Source organism: Pristis pectinata, chromosome 8, assembly GCF_009764475.1.
Source record: "Pristis pectinata isolate sPriPec2 chromosome 8, sPriPec2.1.pri, whole genome shotgun sequence".
Classification (NCBI taxonomy): Eukaryota; Metazoa; Chordata; class Chondrichthyes; order Rhinopristiformes; family Pristidae; genus Pristis; species Pristis pectinata.
The window spans coordinates 72,726,630-72,746,660 of NC_067412.1; positions in this window are offsets into that span (position 1 = coordinate 72,726,630).

Consider the following 20,031-nt stretch of genomic DNA (forward strand, 5'->3'; position numbering starts at 1 on the left):
CAAACAGCAGCATTTTAATGTTTGAGTGAGTCTTTCTTCCAGATGGTTTATATGCAAGGCTTGATCACAGGGACTAAAAGGAAGTATCTAATATCTAAACACATGGAAATTAAAGGGTCAACCTTTATTGTTCAATCTCAGTACATGAGTATTGCCAGCATCATCAACATTTAATGTTTACCGTCATTGCTCTTGATTCAACTATCTTTTTGCATTGCTGAAATTCTTGCAGTGAAGGCTCTCATACAATGTTATCAGGGTCTTTGACCCAATGACAGAAGTAGCAAATAGACCTAGAAAGATCCAATCAAAATTTCTGCCCAAAGGTGATGTTGAAAATAGCAAAAGCTGCTACAATTACAGCACAACCTTTCCTTCAGTTCCATATTATGCATTTTACCTCAGTGGCTCAGCTCAAATGCAAGAGGTTAACATATAATTGGGTTGATTCTTGTCAGTAACCGCCTGTTTTCAAATGTTCAAAATGATAGTTAGGTGCACCAACCTTAGGATGAAGAATCCTTAAATTGTTGAGAGAATATGAGGAAACTGGTTATTTGATTCAATTGGCAAGCAGAGGAAATCAACTCATTAGAAGTACATATTTGCTCCTGGCTTTAAACTAAATTGACAGCATGCAAGATATGGGCATAGGAAATCAATCACTTAGTCTGTGTGTTTTAGGCGTTATAAGATTGAATTGTTGCATTAAAAAAACTGACTTCTCAGTCCAATCAGGACTTCATAGCATGCATAGCATTTTAGGAGGCTTTCAAGTGGATTGTTAAGTGTGTATAATGCACCCATGCACAAAGGATGCAAATCATCCAGGAGTGACATCAATCTTCATGCAAATCAAAATTGTCACCTGCCCTATGAAACTAATTTGCCAAAGTGGATGAATTCACATTTTTCCATATTATGTTCGATTTATCACATAATTACTCATTCACAACCTGTTTATTATCCCTTTATGCCCGTGTATCCTCATTACAGCTCACAATATCACCCAGCTTTGTATCAACACTAAACTTGTAATTATTACACTTGGTCCCCTCATCCAAATTATAAACTGCTGGACACCCCACTATTCACAACCTTGAAAATGATCCACTTTATTAATTAACCAATACTCAACCATGCCAATATATTAAACCTCAATCCAATGTTCTCTCATTTTCTTTAATAACATCTTTTGTGACACTTTATCGAAGGGCTTCTTCAAAACCCAAATGCAGCACATCCAGTTGTTCCCTCTTTGCTATTTACAATTTTTTAAAAATTGTGTAGATCGTTTAAACATATTCTCCTTCCATAAATACTGGTCAACTTTGACCAACCTATTATTATTTTCTAGGTACTCTGATACCACTTCCTTAATAATAGATTCTAGCAACTTTCCTGCTAATAATGCTAATAAATATATTGAGAGCGATAATTTTCAGTGCAGACATAGAGTTCAAGCTTTTGCAAGCAGAGTTCCAGCCATTCTCTTCTGCCTGTCTGCACTACCTATAGCAATGAAGGTCACTATTGCCTTGAATTTAGCCTCTGGATTATTCCAAGTGGCAGTGTTTGATATACAACTTGCAGCACACTGTTTCGAATGAGATACAGTGGATGTTTTGCCTGAAGGAGCAGGAAATTAATTTGCTTCTTGATTAGGGAGCATCAGGCAACAAGGGACAACTTCCTCAGTATTCTCCAAGATTCAGGAAGTGACAGACTTCAGTCATGTGGTACAGCAGGTTAGTTGTGTCAACCTGTGAAGATATCATCCGTTGAACTTTGAGATTTCGTGTAGCGTCCACTAAAAGATCCTTATGGTCAATGCTACATATGGAAAACTTGTGTGACTTGTCCATTTTGAGAACATCTGCTGTGCTTGCCATATATCACCGATAAACATACTTTTCTTTGGGGACAAGAGACATCCCCTTTTTTCTTGGCTTATCTTCCCAGTCAATGCTTTTGTTCATGATGAAAAGTTCAACTAAACTTCGGGAAAAGAGACACAAGGGTCATAATTAAGGCTGCATTTAGAGTCCTCAAAATCCAATCCAGAGGTGTGTTCTGTTGCATATCACACTGTCTGACATTTGAGAAATCACAGCTCTGCGCAATAGTGGGAGAAACAGGAGGAGGAGGAGGAAGATATTAATAGTGAGCAGCAATAGAGAGTCCATCTTTCAAAATTTTTCAAGGCTTTTTAGTTCTGAGGTTCACGTGGACACACAAAGAGAGGCAGTGTGTTCTTAAACACTGTAAGTTACAATCCCACTACATTGTGCCAGGATATGATTATCTGTATCAAGTAGAAGTCTCAACTTGATGGTATTACCATAGCTTATTCCCCTACTCATAAATCTTGGCAATCACTGAAAGAAAACCACCTGGACCAGATACATAATTACTGTAGTTCAAGAGCACGTCAGATAAGACATTTGCCACTGTGAGGAACTCAAATCCATACTTTTCAAAGCCATTCTCCTATCTAAAGAGCACGTCAGAATTGCAAGAGAACACAACTCCAAAGACATGGAAGAATGCTCTACCTCATTCAGCAGCAAGCAGACCACTGCTGTGCTACCTTCATGAACTGCAGTTCCACATGATGCAATACCTGGAGCATGTTCTTTTAACCTGATCACTGGCAGCAAGTAATCAAGGTTTCTGTCCCATCACACAGGGAAGCCTTGTACTGCATTATCTAGAATGACAAAGGCAACTGTCACTTGGCTGCTCTAAGTCTGGCAACCTGGATTCTAAGACCTCACTCCTCTTAAAGGAGAATATAACTAATGTTATATAAAACATGATATGCTACAATTGGAGGGTGTCTCCTACATGATCCTACACTCCTCACATTTTTGGAGAGGTGGATAATGCCCAACTATTTCTATTTGCATTATCATGAGCCTTCTTCTATAGGGTAGTCCATGATTATCCTTGTTGGAGTCCTACTAAGCAGAATTGACCTCGCTCTCTAGGCTGTTGGCATGAGAGCTACCCTTCTCTTTCTGTAGATCCATATTTGACATTGAGGTTATGAACTCTCTGGTTCATCTTCAGATAATTAAGGGAAGAAAGGTGGTTAAAGAATGGTATTCCTGTCTAAGACTGGGGCAATGACACAGTCTTTCTCAAACTTATTTGACAGAAATTTCTGTGTACTATTGGTATTGGTTTATTATTGTCACTTGTACCGAGGTACAGTGAAAAACTTGTCTTGCATATCGATTGTACAGGTCAATTCATTACACAGTGCAGTTACACTGAGTTAGTACAGAGTGCATTGAGGTAGTACAGGTAAAAACAATAACAGTGCAGAGTAAGGTGTCACAGGTACAGAGAAAGTGCAGTGCAATAAGGTGCAAGGTCACATCAAGGTAGATTGTGAGGTCAGAGTCCATCTCATCGTATAAGGGAACCGTTCAATAGTCTTATCACAGTGGGGTAGTAGCTGTCCTTAAGCCTAGTGGTACAGGCAGTGTGACAAATTAGGGAAAATGGATCTTGCGGGGGAGATAGCGGTGCCATGGAGCTTGGTGTTGCCAGTGTACAAGTGGAATCTGATGTTGTGTGCTTCAGATGAGATTGCTCAGGGCTAAATTTAGACATAATAGGATTGGAGAGAGAAGACAAGCCACTGTAGGAAATTTCTAACTTATTATATAGAGAAAATTTGAGCTAAGTGAAATTGGTCATAAGCAGCCAGACACCAATACTGGACTAAGTTGTTTTGCCAAATGTGTCAAAGGCTGCAGCCATGCTGAGGAGGATGGAGAGAGGTGATTTTAGGTCTCATTCACATTGGTGACTTTAATAAGGATTCTCTCAGTTTTGTGGAAGAGATAGAAATTGGAGGTATTCATCAAGAAGGTGCAGGAAAGTTGGGCATCACTCTAAAGGTCATGGGAAAGGAAAGGGAGGTCGCAGGTAGGGTGGTAGTTTCCAAGGATGTGGGTTTTGAGGAGTGGTGTATTGAAAATGGATTTGAAGGGAGGTGGATAATACCTGATGAGAGGGAACCATCAACTGTTTTGGATAACATGAGAGCTAGAATATGTGGGTCAGCAGCTGGATGAGATCATGGCTGAGAAGCAATAACTAGACTTCATGGACAAGAGGAGCGTAGATGATCCAAGATGGGAGTGAGGAGAGAAACTGAAGAAATGTGCACCCTGAGAAAAGTACCCCAGGGAAGGTCAAAATAGGGAAAAGGCAGAGGCAACTAACAAACGTTCTCAATTTTAGTGGCAGAATCCCTTCCAATTGCTCTTGGAAATGAGAATATAAGGAACAGGGGAGAAGGATTTAAGAAAGCAATTTATAGCGAAGAGAAAATTGGGACTAACTTTGCATTCCAGGCTGTAACCATGTCTGAAAATGAAAGGACTAAATTACTTACCATGGAGGTCTTGGTGGGGACATCCATGAAGTCTTAAATAAAACAGAGAGCTATTTCTGGACTGGTTGGAGATTATTAACATTTTAAATACTCAGAGGGACAGTAGCATTGTATATTTAGTATATCCATCCTAAGGCCATTACTTTTCTTTAAAGAAAGAAATCAAATAACTTGTAGAAATGGACAGATGGAAGTTTAATTGTGCATGCTGACCCAGGGCCCCATTTGATGATAAAGTGGGCTGTTCTATGCGCCTCATTAAAATAAACATGACACATCACCCCAGCCAGCTGCCGCAAGTTACGCTCTGCTCCAATGGGACTGAAACACATTGGGCGATCGAGTCAATTTGTCTGCTGGACTCCAAAGCTAAAATGAGGTTAATTTAGTCAAAAACAAACAAAGGACATTTTAGTTTCCTTACAAATTATGGTTGCCCCATTAAAGATTATCTCTTTACCATTTTGACCCCTCTGCTAAACTCAAGACTTCATATGCAAAGGAGAGAGAAGGTAAATGGTTGAAACCTTTGATAATGTTACACTTGCCTAGCAAGGTGGAACTGCAAGAGCATGAGTGTGTAATTTGTCGTTTAGTTCACTTCCCTTCCTGTGGAGAAGTCACCCACTCAGTAACAGATCCTTCAGTTAATATCAGAACTGCAGGAGAGCAAAGGATAACTTCAAAAATATTATTTCCAGATAATGCTTGCACAATGTTTTTATTTTACCCAGGATGACCTTTTCACAGGCATAGAAAGGATTCCATCCAATGTCCCCAGTCATACTACCATGGAAAGGAGAATGAATGATTTGATGTATAGATAAATGCAAGATCTGTTATGAGGTATGGTTTAAATGGATGTCTTTGAAGCTTTGTAACACTGGAGATTGCCATATGCTCCTGTGAGGAAAGTAAGATCAATTTTTCACTTGTCAGTAATAATTGTTCCAAATATGGGGCAGCCTTCAAGATTGTATTTCATTGAGACAGCCTTTCAATGGATGGAAGTTCCTCCTTGAATGAAAGTGGCTGGTGCAAGGTACATTTCTCGTGATTCTCTTTATTGTGGAGTTTGTCAAAAATAAGAAATAGCAGTAAGGAAGAATCAAGATAGGAAAGCTTAACAGAAAAGGAAGAAAATAAAAATAAGTAAAAGCACAGGAAACAGATCAGAAAGATAATAGAGAGAAAGAAAAAATGGGGAGAGAGGAAGAAAGAGAAACAAACCCAGAAGGGGATGGAGATACAGAGGAAGTAAGAAAGCGTGAAAGAGAGGAAGACAGAGTAATCGAGCAAAAGATTGAGTAAAAGAAATAACATCTAAAGTGCCTTCAAAGTCCCAGGATTTTCCAAGCATGTTCATGTCTTGAGTTGTTTGTGTTCATTGTTTTTAGCACTGTGTAGGCCCAATGTTTGCATTGCAAGGGTCTTTATTTCCAATTCCTTTTCTTAGAAACTCCTGGATGTTTGAGCCTTTATCAAAAGTACACCAACTGATAAAACAAAGCCTTGATGTGAATGCCCATCTTCAGCGTTTCTAGTATAAGACAAGGTTCCAGAGGGGACAACAGAGGGCTGAACAGTTCTACAGGATGCCATACAAGCTAGAAGCAGATGCCTTCATGCTTTCAGTCAGGATGCAAAAATTTCTTTGTCAAGTTTCCAGAATCATATAATTACTTATTTGATACAAGCAGTTTGATTATTAAGGTGGAGTCACTGTAGTCACTGACTCTATCATGTTTGGTAGGTGATCTATCTCTTCTCTGTTCCTACCACCTCCACTGCTGCTTGCTCATGCTGGGTGCTTCAGACCCCCTTTAACACTGCAACCATACAACATTTTATCTCTCCTGTTTGGGAAGGGTGGAGGACTCCTCTCCTCCAAGTAGACTTCCTCAGGTACTTGCTGCTGAAATGTATCCAGCAGGAGAGGAGAGGAAAGGGAAAAGGTCTAGAAAAGGTAGCAGATGTAAGCATTCACAAAGTAGCATGAATTTGTCAAGACAGCTGAATGTGTGATTATTTTGAGATGTAAAAGTGTGCAAGTAATAGACAGGTACCTTGCATAGTCAGTCTGCTAGTCTTGCCTTTTCAAAGGATCAACACCCTTGCAAGGCCTGTGATTTCTAGAGCTTCTTGCTCCATCTGTTTGAGGACAATGACATTGGGAAGTCAACCACTTACTTTGTGTTACGTGCTGCTTTATCTTGAAGAAAGGGGGATCCAGAGTTAATGAGTTGCCACTGAAAAGGCATGGACAATTGCCGGTACTTGGAACTCCTGCATTCAGCCCTTATCCTTGGACTACAATTGCCAGTTCTTGGAACTCCTGCATGTAGCCCTTATCCTGGGAGGCAGGAGAAGAAGGAATCGAGGAAGTTTTGAGAAGAAGGTAATGAAATTTGAACAACTTTTGCACAGCAGTCAGTGTTGCTGAACCTGCCTCATGATGGAGGTGCAAAGGATTCCACCACTCCTGCTTTGTAAGAGAAAATCCGAAATCTAATTTTTGAAGAACATTCACTATCATAACGAAGGAAACAGAGCACACAGTCCCTGCATCGACAAAGACCCACAAGCAGTGTTGTGATGCTTATCTGATAATCTGTTTCACTGATATTGATTCAGGGATGTATATGCGTCAGGCCACTGAGGATAAATCCCCTGCTCTTATCCGGATATTTCTCGATCTCTTACATCCGCCTGAGAGGGAAGACAGGATCTTAGTTTAATACCTCATCAAAAAAATACTTTGCCCATATGGGCAGCACTACCTTGCTCATGCAATGGTGTCTCAGCCTAGAATTTAAGCTTATGGCTGTAATGTAGAAGGGCTGCAGTAATGTTGAATTTGGAAAACTGCAAACAAATATAAGCAAATATACTTCTAAAAGGATAACAGAAAGCAATGAACATGCAGCATTATGGCCTCTCTCATAAGATTGAAATTAATGGCTGACCTTTACTGAAGGACTATGATGTAGGATATCCAAAGACACCATATTTATTTCTTTTTACCCAGATATGTAATAAAGCTTCTTTTAAAAATCATAGGTTTTGCAATGAATAAAAACCTTAAAATTGCCATTGTGAGCATTTCACTGTCCTTTTTAACCCATTGATGACTGCATTTTAACAGCAAACTTTGCCTAGCCAGCAACACTACCAACGTGGCCTTCTTCCTCCAAATACCTTGTGCCATAATATTGTTCAAACCTAAAGCTTTATGCTTTCATATATATTTATGAGATCTGAATTTAAAGTAGTGGGCCCAATGTTAATTGAATGTTTGATCAGATTGAAGGTACTGGGGATCATCACAAGAATGTAGTACCAGATATGTAGTCTGTGTGCCCAATAATGTGGATGATGGCTGAGCTGTACTTAAACTTCAGTTATTCAATATGCCTCCAAATCCCTGGGTACCCTCACCAAACCGATATCAGATGTCATCCGCAGTCTCAAAATTTTTAATTGACCCAGCACCAACAGCTGGGTTCAGGTTGGAGATTACTGCAGATGCCGGGACACAGAAATACAAACAGAAAATCTGGGAAATATCTGTCATATCAGGCAGCACCTATGGAGAGAGAAGCACAGTTAAAGTTTCAACTCATCGATTTCCTGATTATATCAACACAATAGTCTGGAGATTATTGGCAAAGGGAGGGAATCTCAGTGAGGCTGAATGACAGTCATGCTGTTGTATCAGCTCTATATCATGTTATACTTGCTTTGTGACAAGTGTTTGATGTTATCAGTTTAAATCTGTTGGATTACTAATATAAGAGACTTGTTTTCTGGATCTATTTCATCTCGGCATTGTACAAGCCATATTTTAGTCTATACTATAAATTTACTTATATTTTCCAAGACTTCAAAAAAACTTTCATTTTCACAGCTCAGGCTGTCCCAAGCTGCTTTATAGGCAATAAGTTCTGTAGACTTGTAGTCACTATTATTGTGTGGGAAATATAGCAGACAATTTGCACTCAGCAAGCTATCATAGACAGCAATATGATACCAGCCAACAAATGTTTTTGTGATATAACCAGGAAATGAATGAGATGATACTTTAACAGTCTTCTCTCTCCATAGATGCTGCCTGACCTGACAATTATTTCCTAGATTTTCTTCTATTTCAGTATTGAAGCATCTGCAGTATTTTGCTTATTAGATTTCTGTTTTCAGTTTGTTGATTGAAACATAAATATCAGCCAGGACAAGGGCAGTTTGGCTGCAATTTTCTAATCTATGGGTGATGAGACAATTACTTGCCATTGCAAATTTCTGTCAGACTTTGTTTATAATTTCCAAATGTCAGTATGTTACATTTGTTTTACTAATCCCCATTTCCCTTGGGCCATAGAATGCATTGTTTCTGATTACCAATTTACCTTGGTTGCATCATTAATTAATCTGCTTCTCTCTCAACTTCTGAATTCTTTCTGTTTTGTCATCACCAGGCAAGGGTGCTGCTGTCCTAAAGATATCTGATGCATGTCGTGTAACTGATGAATTTTATTTCACCCTGTCAGACTGAGTCCTTCAACCCACTTGCTAACAGTATTCCATTAGTCCTGCTTCAAATTGTGTTTTCACAAACTGGAGTTCCAGTTTCTCACAATCTATCAAATCTCATCTATATTGGCATTGTTCATAGGTGCAGTGTATACACATTTACCTTACCTAACAGAAATAACTGCAAATTCTGAAGGCTGAGATTTAGTATATTTATGAGTATGTTATAAGCATATGTGCAAGATATTTGGACAGGTTCATGGATCAGAAAGATTCAGAAGGATATGGGCCAAATGCAGGCAAATGGGATTAACTCAGGTAGGCATTTTGGTCAGAATGGATGAATTGGGCTAAAGGGCTTGTTTAGCTGCTGTGTAGCTCTATGACTATGATAATAAAGATGCATATTGATTACATGGTAACTGATTTCTAAATTATAGCCCCATTGGTAAGTAAATCATAGAGAGGTACAACATGGAAGTAGGCCCTTCAGCTGACCTGCTCCCCATCAAGAACACATTTACATTTATCCCATTTTTACTTAACCTGGATTGGTTAGCAGAGCTAAGATAATTTGAGAAAAGAATAAATAAAAAACATAAGGAGAGGGGGTCTGAATAGTTAATTCAGAGGGCGAGCAAGTATCTGATACACCAAAGAGCCTCTTCCTATGTTGCAAAATTTTAGAACATGTTTTCCAGGATCTACAAGATCTAGAAGTTATGACTGGCACTATCTGCATATATAAATATATACTATATCAGTTTAGCAGCATTAGGAAGTTGTGGGTTCATGTTGCATTCTAGAGACTTGAGCACAAAATCTCAGCTGTCAAGGAGTGCTGCATTGTCAGAGGTGTGAACTTTCATATAATAGTTTAAACTGAAGCCTGTTTGCGCTCGATGGGATAAAAGATCCCCCAGGGTATGAAGCAAATGTTATTCCTCACTCAACATCTTAAAAAGAGTTGATCTGCTCATTATCATATTGCTTTATGTAGAGCCATGTACTGTGGCAATAGGCTGCTTTCTTCTTGCATTACAGTGGGTTTCACACTTTAGAACTTTATGTAAAGTGCTTCAAATGTTCTGTGACTTTGAAAAGGTTCACTAACTATAAGTGCTCATGTTTCTTTCTTCCTATTAATCTCTGTGCTTTTTATGCCAATGTTAGTTATTTGCGAACATCCTAAAATGTTCTCAAATAAGGAAGATGTTTTTTTTCATTTGCATAGAATATTCAATCATTTTCTATTGCTGACCATAATGTATTATTTCCCCTCATACTATTTTCACCATTCTGCAGCCTTTAATGTTGTCAATTATTTCTTTTCTCTTCAATATGTTTCCCTTGATATCCAATTTGGTAGAAACTGCCCTCATTTGGTTCCATTAAGCTTTGGTTTCTGGTAGTGGGTGTAGATTTTTTTATAATAAAATTATTCCAATTTTTTCTTTATTAACTATCACATGTGATTATTAATTTAGAATATTATGATCTCAAGTATGATTTAACACAATGTATTCAGTAGTATTTTTATCCTTTTTTTGATGCACGTACTCTGTATTTTTTGTGGAATTAATAAAAATATTGTGATAAAAAGCTATCTGATCTCAAACAATGGCTTCTTTCCCACCACCACCTCTGCCTCCTCAATGGCTGTGTATCCTCCTAAGTGTCTCTGCTTGGTCTTTGACATCTTCTCATTTATGTGTTGCCCCTTCTAGGTATTATTCACAGATGGCTTCCACATGGACAGTGATAGCACACAAGTCTACAGGCCTAATTTTGACCCCACATTGGTTCATTGCTCTCTACAGACTTATTTAATTTGCTTATTGCCTCTGTGTTACAACATTACTTCTTCAATGAGGTGAGGAGCAAGTTCTTCCATGTAAAATTTTGGAGGTCCGGAGCTTTCACCTTTATATTCCAGCACAAACCATGATTCCCTTCACCTAATCTGCATTCTTATCACCTGTCACTGCCTCTATTGCATTAACTATCAACACAGCCTACCCCAGACTATTAACTACTTAAACATTTATTATTGCTATTGTCAAGCCAAGATTTGATCTCACTGAATGTGGGTATCTCTGCATCTAATTTTTTTTTGAACCATGCTTAAAAACTCTTGGTCAATCTTCTTGGACTCCTTTTTTTGGCACAGGAACCATTTTCCTTTATACCTCCTGGAACATATATCTATGGTATAATGTGTCATGTAAACATTTTTATCTGTTGGAAATTAAAAAAAACTACAGATGCTGGAAATCTGAAACTAAAGCAGAGGACGCTGGAAACCAATCAGGCAGCATGGGTCTTCAACCTGAAATGTTAACTCTGCTTCTATGTCTATAGATACTTACCGACCTTCTGAATGTTTCCAGCTTTTCTCTGGGTTTGTTTATTTATGTTTCATGTCCTCAAGACATCTCACAGCTATTTCTAATTTAGGATTTGCTTTGGAAGTGTAATTAGTGATGTGTTGTGGGTAAATGCAGCAGCTTCTTTGCATGCAGCATAGACTCACATGGCAAATGAATTACCTGTTAATAGATTTTGATGGTATGCATTGAAGGCAGATGCTTCCCAGGGCACCCAGAAACCTCCATGCTCTACTTGCTCTATTAAAGGATGTGCATTGAGCAAGCAGGTGAAACCACAATTCAATTATCCAGAAGACAGCATTCCTAAAAATGCCGCATTTCCCCAATACCTCTCTGTCAGCCTAGATTACGTGCTCAGGTATGTAGTGAGGCAGGAACCGCAGCTGAGGTAAGTGTGCTTTCATATTGAATCTGGTCCTACTGAGAAAATAATATGACCTGAATCTGAATGCAGTGTGTTGGTCAAAGCAGACCACAGAAGGAGTGTTGCTAAGACTGAAATCACACTAGGTGTTATATGTAGACAGAGTTTGAAGCTGGTTCTTGTTTTAGCTGCAATTGAAATTTTCAGCAACAAAAAATAAGTTTTTAGGTATAATTTCTATTTTGTACTTTTACATAGAATGACTTAACAAACTTGCTTTAATTCCTTCTGTACATTATTTCAACACAATTCCTAAACTGCATTTCAGCTGCAATATTAATATAAATTGACTATTCATATAGCAAGCAATGCACAGAGGAAATCAATCCCTTATGTAGCTCCTAACATTGCTGGAATAAATATAACTAATTTGATTTCTTTTTCTTTTCTATTCAAGCGTATTTAGATCAATGATTCTATACAGGTATTGACTGGCCAAATAAATGCCATACTCCAGGTACTTATGTATGGAACCCCTTGGTAGTGGAACAGCATAAAACTGAAGATAAAGTAGAATGGGGAGGGTGGGGTTTGGGCAGGCAGATATTTTGCATAATTTTAATAAGCTTCCTATGTCATGAGGTGAGGGACATTTTACTTCCTTTACCTACTAAATATTTCAAGCTGCATCCCTAATTTGGTAGATTCCAATGAGCTCAACATCCTTTGGCTTACACCACACAAACAGGTATTCTCATTAGCTCACTGTGTGGCATTCTGATTATTGTGTAATATTTGATCATCCATTCACCTTAGACTGAATATAAACTGATCAACAGAGTGCCCCCAGTGTTATCTCCTGATGTTCAGATGGTCGGGTTAGACACATTTCAAAGAAGGCCATTTGTAACTAATAGTAAAAATGCTGTAAACTGACATAGCAGTCACTGTGGAACACTTGGCTCATACAAGAAGCATTTCCTGCAGTTAATTAGGTTGCATGCTGCTGTGATGATATGAGAAGGAGGTAATTTTGATATATCAGACTGATTCAACTTCCACTTGCGAATATTTTATACTTATTTGGTCTTGATATTCAATGCCTCATAACAGGTAGAAGGCAGGGTTGTTAAAAATGAAAAGGAATGGACCAGGTCCTGAGCTCTTCCAGTTGCAAGTCGTATTTTTTTTCATTTGCTGTCTGCTTCATGTCATGTGAAACTATTGTCTTTGTGAGGTAGAACACTTCATTAACATGCTTAAATCAAGTTCAGATTTAACTGTCAATGTGCAAGTTTCCCAGCGCTCTGGAGATGTGGCAGTAAAAAGGGAAGTGGGAATTGGCAGTCCAAAAAGGATAGAAAGTAATGCTCCCTGTTCCCTCTCAACAAAGCTTTTGGCTTCTGCTGTCCTGATCCTGGCCTCTTGTTTCACCCTCTTCCACATCCCCTCCCAGCTCTGATCTCCAGCCTTTCCCATTGCGATTTCCTTTCTCTTCTCTCCATCTCCGGCAGAACCTCTTGTTTGCTTGATCCAATGATAACTTATTTTCTTCCTACCTCTCTTAAGCCCTGATTTCTTACCCTCTCTTCCTCCTGGATTGCCTTTGAGATCCCAGGCTGAGGCTTTCTGCCACTAGGCTGCCAGCAAACTGCCAAGTTGGCCAGCTGCAGGACATCTGCATTCCCAGCCTTGCCTGGTTTGCCGTACTCAAAATGGATGTAATGCTTCAAGTGCAGCTCCAGTGATGTAGGATCATAGAGTCATAGAATTGTGTAGCATAGAAACAGGCCCTTCAGACATCTATGCCAACCATGATACCTATCTATACTAATCCCATTTGCCTGAATTAATTCCACATCCCCTATGCCTTGCTCATTCAAGTACCTGTCCAGGTGCCTCTTAAATGTTGTTACTGCCCCTGCCTCCACCACCTCCTCTGGCAGCTCATTCCAGATACCAACTACTCGTTTTGTGAAACAATTACCTCTCAGATCCCCTATAAACCTCTTCCCTCTCACCTTAAACTTATGCCCTCTAGTTTAGACACCCCTAACATGAGCAATAGTCTCTGGCTATTTACCCTATGTATGCCTCTCTTAATTTTATATACCTTTATTATGTGATTTCTCAGCCTCCTTTACCTCAGAGAAAACAGACAGAGCCTGTCTAATCTCTCCTTATAACTCAAGCCCCCCAGTCCAGGCAACATTTTTGTGAACCTTTACTGCGTCCTCTCTAGCTTCATCACATGAAAGATGTGATGAAGCTAGAGAGGACGCAGTAAAGGTACGTGGAGTGTGGCTACCAGAACTGTATGCAATACTCGAAGTGCGGCCTAACCAACATTTTGTACAACTGTAACATGACGTTTCAGCTCTTGTATTCAGTGCCTTGGCTGATGAAGGCAAGTAAGCTGTATGCCTTCCTCACCACCCTGTGTTGCCACTTTCAAGGAACCATGCACTTGTACCCCCAGGTTTTTTTCTGTTCAACAACACTCTCCAGGGCCCTGACGTTCACTGTACATGTCCTGCTCTGGTTTAACTTTCCAAAATGCATCACTTTGTACTTGTCTGAGTTAAATTCCATCTGCCATTCTTTAAAACTTTATTTATACAGCATGGTAACAGGCCCTTCCGGTCTAACGAGCCCGTGCTGCCCAATTACACCCATGTTAACCTACTAATCCGTGCGTCTTTGGAATGTGGGAGGAAACCGGAGCACCCAGAGGAAAGCCACGCAGTCACGGTGAGAACGTACAAACTCCTTACAGACAGCAGCGAGAATTGAACCCCTATCACTGGCGCAGTAATAGCATTATGCTAACCACTACGCTACCGTGCCGCCCATTCCTTGCCAGTTTTCCCAGTTGATTTATATTTTCAGTAGTTACTAGTCTTCGTGAATCTATGAAAGGCATGTCTGAATTCCTTCATGTCAATAGAGCTACATCCACTTATAGAACACCATCAATCTATCAGTTACCCTGTGGATGTACCCGGCCACTGCACTATTGAAAGATAGTTTAGGTGATATGATAAAGGAAAAGTAATTCTAATTACATCAATTTTCTGCCAGATGTATTGTTAAAATTATCCCCTCCAACCCACAAAACCAGATTCCAAAGCTTCAGACTTTTGTGTTAATGTCTGAACTCACATCTTTAGTGTTTGAATATAGACTAGCAATTCAGTTAAGAGATCATAATCATAAAACATCACTAAATTACATCACAATTTACATGATAATGATGGTTTTCAACAAGTAACAATGTAGTAAAAATTTAAGACCCTATTTCACATCTGAAAATTCATGGCAGCACTGTCTGTTAACTTTAAGTTAAAGAATGGGTCACTCAGAATGTGAAGTCAAAGAGAACATGTGGGGTTGGCTGCTCATTCCTGGGATGTTCAGGCAATACTAACCATTTAAATGCTGATGTGTAATGATTCATGACATTTATTGCTTTGATCTTGTCTCTCTCCACTGCTGTCAAGTACAAGCTGTTTAAACTTAATTGCTCTTCAGATACTTTAGTGGTAGAGAAAGTTAGAATCATTAACTAAAATTTAGGGCTCAGTTTGAATCGATAATGTGATAAGCATATTTTTTTTCACCAGACTGTACCTCAATTTTTCTCCGGTGCTGCCTAACAGCTCCAACGTTCTGGGTTCAATCCTGTCCTCTGGTGCTGTTTTGTGGAGATTGCACATTCTCTCTGTGGCCACATAGGTTTCCTGCAGGTCCTCTGACATCCTCCCATATGCCCAAGACATTCAGGTCGGTAGGTTAATTGGTCACTGTAAATAGCTCTTAGTGTGTAATTGAGTGTAGTGGTAGTGGTAGATTCTGGGGAAAATTGATGGGAATAAAATAGGATTAGTGTGCATGGTGGTTGATGATTAGTGTGCACAATGTGTGCTGGTGGGTCTGTTTCTGTGCTGTACAGCTCTATGACTTTATGGTTCTGTGACTCAGTATACAATGGGACCATAATGGGGCCAGTATAGTATGAGGGAAATTATGTAAACTAGGAAATGGTAGCCAAGGTAGCCCTCCAAATCCTTTTATTCTAATCAATGTAAGCCAAGAATAGTCCACAAGCGTTTAGTTTGTTAAGAATAAGGTTCCAAAAAAGCATGTAACACAATATATAATTGCTTGTGGACCATTCTGACACAATTTTAATTTTTCATATGTTAGCAGTTCCTAAAATCATATTATTATGCCTGTACCATTTCTTGTGTTAAATAATTAAAGCTACACAGCAAGTCAGGTAGACCATATATTGTTGATGGATGTTTGTCCCATCAGCCCCAGATTTGTATCCAAAATCCTCACTGTTGTTCTTTGAGGGGCATTTCACCCACTTGAAAACAAAAGGGTGAACAAGGACATTGAATGGTGAATTATTTCTGTAATGATAACATTTATAAACTTTAATTATCAAACAGAATTGTAAAAATTGTTGCTTAACCTCCCCATCCTATCACTTTATATTTTGCATTCCCTATACAATTTGTGCACTGAAAAGTTATGCATTGAATGTCAGCTTGACCTCTACTTTAAAATCCAGTCCTTGCAGAAGTAGATATACATGCCAAATATATCTTAGCATAGCTTCAAAACCTGGGCCTCTGTACCTCCCTCTGCAACTGGATCATCTTCAGGAGGGGAAGTCAGGAGAAAACACATCAGTTTTCATTGAGGGGTCTGTGATGGAAAGGGTGAGCAGCTACAAGTTCCTGGGTGTCATCTTGGAGGATCTGTCATGGGCTCAACATGTTGATGCAATCACGAAGAAGGCACACCAGTGGCTCTACTTCATTAGGAGTTTGAGGAGAATTTGTATGTCACCAAAGACACTTGGAAATTTCTGTAGATGTACGGTGGAGAGCATTTTGACTGGTTGTATCACAGCCTGGTATGGAGGCTCCAATGCGAAGGATCGAAGGAGGTTGCAGAGGGTTGTGGGCTCAACCGGCTCCATCATGGGCACAACCCTCCCACCATCAAGGACATCTTCAAGAGACGGTGCCTCGAGAAGGCAGCATCCATCACTAAGGACCCTAACCATCTGGAACATGCACTCTTCTCGTTACTACCATTGGGGAGGAGGTACAGGAACCTGAAGACCCACACTCAATGATTTAGGAACAGCTTCTTCCCCTCTGCCATCAGATTTCTGAATGGTCCATGAACCCATGAACACTACTTCATTATTCCTTTGTTTTCACTATTTATTTATTTTGTATTATATAGCAATTTTATGACTTTGCACTATACTGCTGCTGCAAAACAACAAATTCCATGACATATAAGTTGGTGATGGTAAATCTGATTCTGATTCTGATTCAAGTACTGCCAACTAGCAACACCTCTAGTATGTCCTACCAAAAGATGGGTTAATTGTCTGGTGGAACATTCATGAGAACTCAGGAACACAATAATACTTGGGAAGATAAAATCCAAGGAGATATTTCATACCTAGATTATTTAAAATGAGGAATGTGGTGATCATTAAAACATTTATTATGAAGAAACTCAAGGAATTAAAACCATACAGAGGGACTTGAACCCATTAACAATTACTTTCAGCTCCCCGGGAAGTTAAAATATACAATTTAGAATGCTACACAAAAGAATAGGAGGACAGAAAATTAAAGCCAATATGTGATATCTTTGAATTAAGGAAACATTGTCACTGAATCCAGTGCAATTGACTCCAACTCACACAGTTATTGATATCCTGAAAATCTGGATGATTGTCTAGTTAAAAACTTACCTGGATTCTGCAGATATGTACAATTTCAGCTAGTTAATCTCCAATAAGTATCTAACTACCTATTGTTGACATTCAATCACATTACCGTCACTGAATCCCTCACCTATAACATCTGATGGTTCATCGTTGAGCAGGAACTTAAATGGAACAATCCCATAAATTCTATGACAACAAAAGCAAGTCAGAAACTGATTATGGTGTGGCGAGTAGCTCATGTCTTAACTTTAGTGTCTTTCCACTACCTACAAACATATCAGGAAAGTGTTGGATTAACCTGTACTTTCTGAGCAAGTGAAGATTTCATCACATAGCAGCCTGTACAGCCCAGTATCCCTGTTAACCTTCGAAAACTCAGTGGTGAAGAGTTTCACAATCTCTTCATCCACATCCAGGAAGAGGTTGACAATGTTCAAGAAAGGAGAACGTTTGAGTGTGGAGAATGTTTGAGTCTCCTGGCTGTCTGCCACAGGGAAAGTCACTGCCAGGGCCTTCATCAACACCTTCTGCCCAGTGACTGAAGAACTGCAGCTTGAATCACAGTGTGGATTCCATGCATCCTGAGACACAGTGGACACTTTCTTCACTGCACATTTCCAAGGGAAATAAAGGGAGTATTTTCCAACCTCACCAAAGCCCTTGACTTCATCAGTCACGAGGGATGGTGGAGTATTCTCCTCAAATTTGCTGTTCCCAAGAACTTCATCACCACCTTAATGTTTGTTTCATTGTGGAAGGCAAATAAATTTGGTCAACAACAGAGCCAATCTCAGTGAAGATCAGTTAAACAAACCTGTGATGTTGTTCCAACAATTTTTTCCCTACAATGAATGCTGCACCTCACCTCCAACAAACTTCTGGTGTGAGTGAAGCTAACCTTCAGAAGTGAAGGGAGGCTGTTCAATCTACAGGAACTATACTCCAGGTTCAAGGTCACCTGAACCTCTGTGGTCAAAGTGCAGTATGATGTTCCATTTGTGATGCTGAGCTCCAAGCCATCATCAACTCTTTCAGTAAAGCATACAAGAGGATGGGCCTTACACTCAACACCTACAAGACAAAGAACCTCTGCCAATCTGCCCTAACTGCACCTCACTGCCCTCTGAAAATAAAGGTTCAAAATGCGACTGTGGAAAATATGACTCACTTTTCATATCTTGAGAGCCACCTCTCAGTGAAGGCAGACACCGAGGGTGATATTCACTGTCATCTACAATGCACTAGCGCAGCTTTGTGACTTGAGGAAAGATTCTTGAATATCAAAACTTCAAACCACACCCAAAATGCACGGTCTACTTGGCCGTGATCCTTGTCCCCCTATATATTTCTGAGACCTGTACTATCTTCAGCAGGCATCTTAAGACACTGAAAAGATACCATCAATGATGCCTTTTCAAAATCCTACAAATTTACTGAAAGGATAAGTGAATCATCTTCAGTGTTCTCTCCCAGGTAGACATCCCTAGCATCAAGGCCCTTGTTATACTCAATTGGTTCCGTTGGGCAGGTAACACAAATTCTCATGCCTAACACCTGCCTCTCAAAGGATACACTCTATTCTGAGCTCTGTCAAGGGAAGAGATGGCACGCCATCTCACAAACTAACCAGCCACCTGCCCCATCAGGTACCTTCTGCCCCATCAGTGGTAAAAGTCTGCACCTCCCCCATGGACTTCATCAGTTATCTAAGGACCCACAAAACCAGAAGGAAAGAACAATGTAAAGTTAGATGGATATTTTGCAAAGGGATTGAATTCAAATATGCATGAAATTCAATTATATTATTCTATTTTCAGCATTATGCAACTGAAAATCAAATTTTCCAAGAGTAAAATATGATAATAGTCATTTCCATGTTGTTTTGGAACTTTCAAATGGGCATCTTCTGTTCTACTGATCTACTTAGATCACCCTTGCAGTCCAGAAGCAAGTTCCTTTACAAGCATGGCAATAGAGCTTGGGCCATGGTGTCCTGAGATGCCTGTTGTTGGACACTCTGTGATTAAGCTAGAGAAGGTGCAGAAAAGATTCACAAAGATGTTGCCTGGATTGGAAGGCTTGAGTCATAAAGCGAGATTAGATAGGCTGATGGTTTTCCCTTGCAGCAAAGGATGCTGAGAAATGATATGATAGAAGTGGGAAAAATTATGAAAGGCATAGATAGGGTAGATAGCCAGAGTCTGTTTCCCCTGGTAGGGGTGTCTAAAACTAAAGGGCATAGGTTTAAACTGAGAGGGAGGAGGTTTAGAGGGGATCTGAGTGGTAAATGTTTCACACAACAATTAGTTGGTATCTGGAATGAGCGGTCAGAGCAGGTGGTGGAGGCAGGAGCAGTAAGAACATTTTAGAGGCACTTGGACAGGTACTTGAATGAGCAAAGCACAAAGGGATGTGGAATTAATACAAGCAAGTAGGTTAGTATGGATAGGCATGATGGCCAGCTAAAAAGGTATTTCCAAAAGTACTTTTAGCCCATCAAATATGCCTATGACTGTACATCACTGAGAAAAATACATAATCTTTTCTGCTCTAGGTGAATTATAAATTAATATCC